This window comes from Hibiscus syriacus, unplaced genomic scaffold (genome assembly GCF_006381635.1).
Source record: "Hibiscus syriacus cultivar Baekdansim isolate YM2019G1 unplaced genomic scaffold, ASM638163v2 tig00111128_pilon, whole genome shotgun sequence".
NCBI lineage: Eukaryota > Viridiplantae > Streptophyta > Magnoliopsida > Malvales > Malvaceae > Hibiscus > Hibiscus syriacus.
In genome coordinates this window covers 107,518-118,395 of record NW_024062989.1, presented here as the reverse complement: position 1 = coordinate 118,395, position 10,878 = coordinate 107,518, and positions in this window count along the sequence as shown.

Here is a 10,878-nt window from a genome sequence, read left to right as displayed (position 1 = left end):
AAGGATGTGGTGTTTCTTTGTCGTTAAAGTGGGCCATCGTAGTTGCGATAAAAAATCATTCATATTATTTGGGTGTCGTTATTTAATGAATGAATGATATGATGCCTGAAAAATGTTTGTATGAACATATATGACAAATAAATAAATGCAAAAAAATGAATATTAAAAGTAGAGCTTTATTGATCATAGAGTTTGGGTAACATTACTATTCATCAATTACAAGTTCCAATACAAAAGATACTAGTATAAAATCAATCTTCGGATAGCATGGACTCTATCATCCTTTTGTTGTATCCATAAAAAGCTCTTACTTGCTTATATTGATCTTTGGCTTCTTCGAGGAAATTTAGTAACCACTACCTGAATCTTCCTATCGGGACTAATTCTCTCCTCAATGCTTTTGCCTCCTCCACTATCTTCTTGGATTTGACAACTGCCTTGCATACTTGAGTTTCAAGATGCTCAATGTACATCTGCCTTCCGAGACATGTCGTACTGGTCAAACTCTGTAAATTGTTCCATTTCTAATTTTCTTCGTCCCATTCTCTCAAAATATGGTGGATATGCTCCTAATGTCCTTGGAGTTGTACTTCTAAATCACTTACTTTCTTATGGAGCATCTCTGACTCGACTCCCTTAGCTCTCTCATTGATAAGATTGACTTATAACTCTTCATTCAATTTTCGAGTCTTGGTGAGATTTGAGAACATTTCTTAACATTTCTCTTTCCAGGATTGCTTTTCTTCTGAAAGCTGAATTGCCTTTTCTTTATGTTTTTTTAGCTTTATTACGCCAAAGTTTTGCTTCCCCTCTCGATTCTTTCAACACTATTCATCTCTCTATCGGGTCTTTGAGATGCCAGCGTACTTCAAATTGGCCCTCAATCCTTTATTTTTTTGATGTAACTCCTTGAAATCTTTCAACACCCCCTCACACTCGGTCTTTATTTTCTCTATTTTTGTCTGGTAGCATTCTCTTTGATATTTTCGACGGTGTGCTCTTCTCGAAGCTTTATGATCTCCATGTTCATTATACTCATTTATGCCTCGAAGTCTTGCTTTGTTATTTCCATCTCAGATACCTAGATACCAGGCGGTGAATTGTTTGACTAGCCTGTAGGGACATTAATATTTAATCCATTGGTCCTACTTGCTCTTCGTTTCAAATATTCAGGTGTAACATTATTTGAATACATGGCCAACTTCATCCTGAATGTTTGCTTCCAAACATTTGCTAACTTCAAGACCTACTTCATATATGCAGCTCCCCCGTATGTGATCTCTTGCTCATACAAACCATGAGTAACCAAAATAAAATGTCGGGACTCGTATTGACGTTATACTCGCAACGGTCGTAACTAATGACTCCCTATAAGCCAATTAAGTATGACTCACATCAATTCTCCACACTTATATAGTATATGCATAGGGCACATCCAAGGGGTTCTCCATGTCACATCATCTTTTGTTAGATTTTGGGGGAAAAACTTCTCATTGCTTGGTGCTTTCGTCCTTTGGCCAACCTTTCTTCACAAGTTCTTTTTTTGGGACCAACGTACTCGAACTTGGGTGCTTCTTTATTTTTTCGCCCTCTCAAAAGTGACTTCGCATCCATCCGTAAAAGAGTTACAAACATCCAGTGAAACACCCACTTCCTCGAGTTCGAAAATGATTCAAAGAACTGATAGTTTCTGTCAAGATAGCAATGGCAGGATTCGACTTCACCTGAATGAATAAGTGCAGGGATCTCAGATGATCTTTATTCTTTGTAATTTGGGCACACAAGAAATCCCACGAAAAACAAGAGCTCTTGTTCTTCTTGATGATGTATTTGTCAATCTCTTCAGTCTTCTATCCCAAAATACTAGCCATTTTCCCCTTAAATCCTAGGATTTTCTCCTCCTAGTAGATTTTGTCTGAATTTGGTAAATCTAGACGCAGTAAAACATCATATTCCTCAATAATGGGAGTAAGGTCTTCTCGATTAAAAGTATGTTGAAAATTCAAGGCATCCACCGAAAGGTGAAAAAAAACAAAATGTGCAAGGGTAAATTATTAAATTTAGTCATTGTACCTTAGGATATTTATAAAATTAGTTCTTAAGATTCAACTATAAATACCCTAACTCATTTAGCTTCAAAATCATCCTAAAATATTCTAGCTTTCTCCCAATATTAGAGAATTTAGAGAGTTTTCTTGAGAGTTGTTTTCTCCTTTTTATCAAGAGAGAATTATCATTGTTTTTTTCTTAGTAGATTGAGAGAGGTTGTAATTACTATTTTCTCATAGTGAAATTCTTCTACCGTTGCCCGTAGTTTTTACCCTATATTATTTAGGGGTTTTCCACGTAAATTTTGTGTCTCTTTTATCTTCATTTTTATTTTTTCAAATTATCAGTTACGATTTTGCTCTATCCGATAGCCGTATTCCGCAACAAAGTAAGCATATGTAGGCTAGATCCTAGTATCTGATGGCAGCTCAAATAATGTTCTCATCCACTTCTACATGAAGGAGTAAATAATGTCCCCTATTTCTCGAAAAAGCTTATTCGTTCTTTGACTCCTCAATTCCTCTATATTTCTGCTAACCTAGATGTAACCCCCTAGACCCAGCCTATGCGTTTCGACTAAGTCTAGTGGCTCACATTATGATTCTTTAAGACATTTTTTTTCCGAAACCGTTATTCAATCAATGTAAAATCACATTATAAATGACATGAAGTTATAATAAATCATACTATCAAAACCTAACTTGTAAATTTAATACCAATAAGTAATAAATTAATTTAAAACATATCTTAAAAATCAAATCACGATAAACCGAATAGTAATAGCAAAAGTGTCATCATATTAAAATACCATACTTTAAAATAAGGTCCATGTTAACAAAATAAAGACAACTTGCAAGGTAAAAACATTACAATCAAATATACTTCAAGAGATATGTTGATCCTCCAAGTGCTCAATCCAGGGTAACTAACCAACAGTATCTGAAAGGGGGAAAACATTTTCGAAAAGTGAGCTAGGCTCAGTGTGTCCCAATATTACCATAAAATCACTATAGGTACACTAAACAAATCATAGTCCAATAAGTCTCATAAAATTATACTGCAGTAAATCTCTTTAAAAAGCGTTACCCTAAGGGAACATCTTAGGGCCTGAGAGCCTACCCAAGATAGATTTCGGGGCCGTGGGGCCTACCTAAGAACACATCTTAGGGCCGCAGGGCCTACCCGAGAATAATCTCAGGGCCGCAGAGCCTACCTAAGAGTCACATTAGGTCTGTAAAATTTTCCAGCTTGATCAGAGCTGTACTTTATAATTCGTATTCCAAAAATTCAATTGCACCGTGTTATAAATTCCATAAATCCATAAACATGGTAATCATATACCATTTCAAAACAATTATCAGATAACAGTCATAATCCATAAATCATCACATTAAATCGGTGCATCAACAATACGAAAACCAAAGAATTCAGTGTACCACATATTAAAACAAATAAAACAGTTCAGTAATAAATAGGGACACACCTCGATAATATGTTCAAATCGTGGATCTACTGATTGCTGGTTTCACCACGCTCTGCTACAGTTTTCGAACCTAATTTATAATATCACTATATTACTAATGGGTAACATAAATAAATCTCTAAAATCATAAAATTTACGAGTCTTACGAGTGAATACTGGTATACGTGGTTTAACTGATCTAGAAGAGTTGGGTCGAGCTATCGAATGATCCGGAGAGTCTCTTGTACCTTCAAACAATAATAATTAATCAGCCCCAAATCTTACTTAATTGTTCAAAGCTAGAATTCTTAAGTATATAAGCATTTTTCGGGTTTGACTATCATTTTGGGGTATTTCGAGTCTGAATTTGGCCAAACGAACTGCGGAATCGGAATCAGGACGTCGAAAAACATAAAGTATGACTTTTTGAAAATTCAGATTCTTGGTCAAAGTCAAAGTCAACCACTTTGACCGTAGATTTGGAGACCTTCGGATTCGAATTTGACAAAACAGACCACGGAAACGGATTCGGCACGTTCAGGATAGGGTCGGACCGATCAAACCGGCTCAGACCGGTCAAACCGATTCAGACCGGTCAAACCGGTTCGAACCGGTTGAAACCGGTCAAACCGGTCAGGGTTGAAACCGGTCAAACCGGTCAGAACCGGTTGAAAACCGGTTAAATCGGTTTCCAGCAGCCACTCGCCCTACGGCGGCACATGTGGCGCGTGAGACGTCCTCCGGGGCCCTAAAAATCCCGAAAAAATTTCTAAAAATTATTTTGAGCGATTTCAAGATACTTACAACGATCGGTTCAAATTTTTGAACGGCGGAGAGCTCGATTTCAAATCGGCCGAATCTTTGACTGCACCACCTCCTCACGCGCCGCCGTCTACGGCGGACAAGGTTGACACCGGTGAACTCGGAACGGCACAAGGAACACGATGGTGCGGGAGGTGTCGTAAACAGAGCAACGATCAGCGGTGAATTTAAGATTTTCTCGGCGATAGAGCTAACAAAACCGTCGCTACTTTGACTGGAAATTCCCGACGTTTGGCCGCGTTTCGCTTCAATTAATTTGAAGGTTTTGCTCCTCGCTCGATGATGAACACAACGGTGGTTTCAAAACAACGATCGGAATTCGGACGGCGTCGGAATCGAGTTTGGAAGTTGTGTGCGTGAGGAAGGATTTGTGAAATTGATTTCTGTTTTTCAAAACAGAAATCACGCATATATCAATTGTCTGCCGACACTCCATGGTTAAATTCAGGGCTTGGTCCCTGAATTTTCTTTAACTTTAAAACAAGCTCCACGTTTTAAAATCTTTCAATTCAGTCCCAAATTTTCACAATTAAACCCTCAAATTTTAATTAAATATTATTTTGAAAACCGGGTTGTTACAATTCTCCCCCTCTACAAGAAATTTCGTCCTCGAAATTTACCTTATGAGAATAGTTGAGGAAACTGAGCCTCCATTGACTCCAATGTCTCCCAAGTAGCTTCTGAGGGGCCTCGATTCCTCCACTGAACTTTGACCATTGGAATTCGTCTATTCCGAAGAACTCGTTCATCTCTCTCCAAGATCTGAATGGGCTCCTCTTCATATGACAAATCAGGTCTCAGCTCTACTTCTTCAACCTGAATAATGTGACCTGGATCTGGACGGTATCTCCTCAACATTGATACATGAAAGACATCATGAATACGACTTAGCTCAGAAGGCAACTCAAGCTGATATGCAACAGGTCCTACCCTCTTCAAGATACGAAATGGTCCAATAAATCTTGGACTCAATTTACCCTTACGCCCGAATCTTAATACTTTCTTCCAGGGTGAAACTTTCAAAAAGACCCGATCTCCCACTTCAAACTGTATATCCTTCCTTCTTTGATCTGCATAAGATTTCTGCCTATCAAATGCCTCTTTCAGACGGTCACGGATTAATCTGACTGTGTCCTCCGTCTCTCGCACTAACTCAGGTCCCAACGTTTTTCTATCACGCAACTCAGTCCAACAGATCGGAGTGCGACATTTACGCCCATAGAGTGCTTCATAGGGTGCCATACGAATACTGGTCTGATAACTGTTATTGTAAGCAAATTCAGCCAACGGTAAAAAGTTCTCCCAACTACCATGAAAATCGATTACGCAACCCCGCAACATATCCTCCAGAATCTGAATTACTCTCTCAGATTGACCATCAGTTTATGGATGAAAGGATGTACTATAATCCAATCTTGTTCCCAAAGCCGTATGTAACACCTTCCAAAATCTCGAAGTAAATCTCGGATCTCGATCAGAAATAATAGACAATGGAACACCATGGAATCTGACAATCTCTGAAATATACAATCTTGCCAGCTTATCCAAAGTATAATTTACTCTCATGCGGCCGCAGCTGACGGGATGCATAAGCCACCACCTTACTTTCCTGCATTAAAACACAACCAAGTCCTGAATGTGAAGCATCACTATACACTGTAAAATCCTTCCCGGACTCCGGTTGAATCAACACCGGTGCTTGAGTCAAAACCGCCTTTAATTTCTCAAAGCTCTCCTGTTGTGCCTCGCCCCAGTCAAACAACACATTCTTCCTTAACAACTTTGTCAAAGGAGAAGCAATGATCGAGAAGCCCTCAACAAAACGTCGATAATAACCAGCCAAGCCCAAGAAACTGCGGATTTCAAATACGTTCTTAGGTCGTTTCCAATTCATAATAGCCTCTATCTTGCTGGGATCAACCTGAACACCTCGCGCAGAAATAATATGCCCCAGAAATGACACTTCTTGAAGCCAAAACTCACACTTGCTTAGTTTGGCATATAGACGATGCTCTCTCAAAGTCCGCAGAACGATCTTCAAATGCTCGTCATGCTCTGCCTCAGTACGAGAATAGATCAGAATATCGTCAATGAAGACCACCACAAATTTATCCAAATATGGTCGGAACACCCGATTCATCAAATCCATGAAAGCTGCAGGAGCGTTCGTCAAACCAAAAGGCATCACTAAAAATTCATAATGACCATATCTAGTGCGAATGGCCGTTTTTGCAACATCAGATCCTTTAACTTTCAATTGATAATACCCCGAACGAAGATCAATCTTAGAGAATACAGTAGCTCCTCGCAATTGATCAAATAAGTCATCAATCCTGGGTAATGGGTATTTATTCTTGACCGTCATCTTATTCAATTTCCGATAGTCAATACATAATCTTAGCGACCCATCCTTCTTTTTCACGAATAGAACTGGAGCTCCCCATGGTGAAGTACTATGTCGGATAAATCCTCGATCGAATAATTCTTGCAATTGGACCTTCAACTCCTTAAGTTCCTTTGGAGCCATGCGATAAGGTGCCATAGAAATAGGTGAAGATCCCGGATAAGTCTCAATCTCGAACTCTACCTCTCTATCAGGAGGTAACCCAGGCAACTCCTCAGGAAAAACATCAAGAAACTCGCTAACTGTACGAATCTCCTCGATTGTGGATAATGCACCTTTAGTGTTCAAAATACAGGCAATGAACGTCTCATATCCCTTTCGGATCATACGATCAATTTCCATCGCTGAAACTATATTGGAGAGATAGCCACGCCGTTCACCAATTAACACAACAGTCCGACCATCTGAAGTCTTCAGGGTAGCTCGCTTGTACTCGCAATCCAGATTTACCTTGTGTTTATTCAACCAATCCATCCCAAGAATTAGATCAAACTCCTCTAGAGGAAGCTCCATAAGATCAGCGAGAAAAATTTCTCCCTGCACCTCCAAAGGACAACGCCGAAATACCTTATTCACTAATACCGCTTGTCCTACTGGACTTGTAACTGTAACAGTATTTTTAGTGTTCTCTATCGGAATCTGAAGGTTTCGAGATACTGAGCTCGATACATAGGAGTGAGTGGAGCCATTGTCCAGTAATGCAAAGTATGGGATAGAATAAATAGTAAATGTACCTGCAATAACCTCAGGCTCATCTCTGTCATCCTGACGTCTAGTGGCATAAACCAAGGCTGGCTGTCTAGCCTCAGAAACTGTTGGCCCTCTATTTTGCTGAGGTCGAGCTCTACTGTCTGTCCTGGACGCTGAACCACGAGCCTTTACTTGGCTACGATCTCTAATTGGAGTATGTACTGTAGTCTGAGAACGCACAAGAGTCTGGGTAGCGATCCGCTCAGACGAAGCTAGCTGAGGACAATCCCTCCGAAAATGTCCACTAGATCCACAATGAAAACATGCTCCGGTCTTCCTATAACACTCTCCCGTGTGCCGTTTCCCACAAAAGTCACACTGAGGCACTAGAACCGGAACCGAAGAACCACCTCTACTAACAGCTGAAGGTGATGATACAGTAGGCCTGAAGCGTGTATTGCTCCTCTGAGGGGCTGAAGTACGAGTCCTCTTACCGGAATGTGCGGATGATTCAGTAGGGCCAAAAGATTTCCTAGATCGCTCCTGATCAACACGCTCTCTACCAGAAGCTAACGCCTCCATCTCCTCAGCATCCTTGGCTCTGCTTACCAGCACATCAAAAATCTCATCTTGAAGGGCTACCACCTGCCTACGTAGCTCGTATCAGAGTCCAAAGGCAAATTTACGACATCGATCTCTCTCGGTAGGCACCAGACTGATTCCATACTTTAACAATTTCAAGAACTCTATCTCATACTCTGAAACAGTCATGTCACCCTGAACCAAGTCCTGAAACTGCTGTCGTCTCTGGACTAAGTAGCGCTCACCCAAGAATCGGCTCCGAAAGCGCTCCTTGAAGAAATCCCATGTCAAACGATCAGTAGAAACACTACTGGTCACTGACTCCCACCATGTGTGGGCATTTCCATCTAACATCGCTACTGCCCCCAAATATCTCTTTGCTGAGTCCAAACCCAACTGATCCATGCGTCTTTCTGTATCCTGTAGCCAATCTTCTGCTTCAGTAGGAATTCCTCCAAGCTGTCCTCCAAAAGTCCTGACCCCATTAGCAATTAGAGTCTGCGAAATAGGAACCTCAGATACAACACCAGCAGCTCTGACTGCTCCCTGTATCAACTGCAGAAATTGTCTACCAAAAGTCTCATCCAAAGTAACTCCGGTAGATTCTGACTCAATATCTGTCGCTCCTATGATCGGTGTAGTCATGCCAATACCATCGGTAGGAGGCAGATTCGTTGGGGTCGTAGGAGCAGGATCACCTATCGGAGGTGGGGGATCTACTCGTATCTCATCGATCGGATCTGCAAATCTAGCCACTCGACCTCGTCCACGGCTAGTTCGACGACCACGTCTAGCACTCATTTTTTTGGTGGATCTCAAGTTTACTACAGAAGATAAAACTTATGGTTAGACAAGCACTTGGAGTCTCTAAACACAATTAAAATCTTAATAACTTTGTGACATGGCCTTAGTAACTTGTTTTGTAAATATTTCAAAATCGTATTTTCAATGTGGACTCATACACAGTCCGAGGTTTAAAAATCAAAAGCTCTGATACCAATAAATGTAACCCCCTAGACCCAGCCTATGCGTTTTGACTAAGTCTAGTGGCTCACATTATGATTCTTTAAGACATTTTTTTTCCGAAACCGTTATTCAATCAATGTAAAATCACATTATAAATGACATGAAGTTATAATAAATCATACTATCAAAACCTAACTTGTAAAGATAATACCAATAAGTAATAAATTAATTTAAAACATATCTTAAAAATCAAATCACGATAAACCGAATAGTAATAGCAAAAGTGTCATCATATTAAAATACCATACTTTAAAATAAGGTCCATGTTAACAAAATAAAGACAACTTGCAAGGTAAAAACATTACAATCAAATATACTTCAAGAGATATGTTGATCCTCCAAGTGCTCAATCCAGGGTAACTAACCAACAGTATCTGAAAGGGGGAAAACATTTTCGAAAAGTGAGCTAGGCTCAGTGTGTCCCAATATTACCATAAAATCACTATAGGTACACTAAACAAATCATAGTCCAATAAGTCTCATAAAATTATACTGCAGTAAATCTCTTTAAAAAGCGTTACCCTAAGGGAACATCTTAGGGCCTGAGAGCCTACCCAAGATAGATTTCGGGGCCGTGGGGCCTACCTAAGAACACATCTTAGGGCCGCAGGGCCTACCCGAGAATAATCTCAGGGCCGCAGAGCCTACCTAAGAGTCACATTAGGTCTGTAAAATTTTCCAGCTTGATCAGAGCTGTACTTTATAAATTCGTATTCCAAAAATTCAATTGCACCGTGTTATAAATTCCATAAATCCATAAACATGGTAATCATATACCATTTCAAAGCAATTATCAGATAACAGTCATAATCCATAAATCATCACATTAAATCGGTGCATCAACAATACGAAAACCAAAGAATTCAGTGTACCACATATTAAAACAAATAAAACAGTTCAGTAATAAATAGGGAACACACCTCGATAATATGTTCAAATCGTGGATCTACTGATTGCTGGTTTCACCACGCTCTGCTACAGTTTTCGAACCTAATTTATAATATCACTATATTACTAATGGGTAACATAAATAAATCTCTAAAATCATAAAATTTACGAGTCTTACGAGTGAATACTGGTATACGTGGTTTAACTGATCTAGAAGAGTTGGGTCGAGCTATCGAACGATCCGGAGAGTCTCTTGTACCTTCAAACAATAATAATTAATCAGCCCCAAATCTTACTTAATTGTTCAAAGCTAGAATTCTTAAGTATATAAGCATTTTTCGGGTTTGACTATCATTTTGGGGTATTTTGAGTCTGAATTTGGCCAAACGGACTGCGGAATCGGAATCAGGACGTCGAAAAACATAAAGTATGACTTTTTGAAAATTCAGATTATTGGTCAAAGTCAAAGTCAACCACTTTGACCGTAGATTTTGAGACCTTCGGATTCGAATTTGACAAAACAGACCACGGAAACGGATTCGGCACGTCGAAAACTATCAGGATAGGTATACTCGGAAAAGATTAACGGTCGTTTAATGCTCGGTCAAAGCCATTTTAAGTTTTGGTCAAAGAAAGTCAACGGTCAACGGTCAACGGTCGGGTCGGGTCGGGTCAACGGTCGGGTCGGGTCGGGTCAACGGTCGGATCGGGTCGGGTCAACGGTCGGGTCAGGTCGGACCGGTCAAACCGGCTCAGACCGGTCGAACCGGTTGAAACCGGTCAAACCGGTCAGAACCGGTTGAAAACCGGTTAAACCGGTTTCCAGCAGCCACTCGCCCTGCGGCGGCGCGTGTGGCGCGTGAGACGTCCTCCGGGGCCCTAAAAATACCGGAAAAATTTCTAAAAATTATTTTGAGCGATTTCAAGATACTTACAACGATCGGTTCAAATTTTT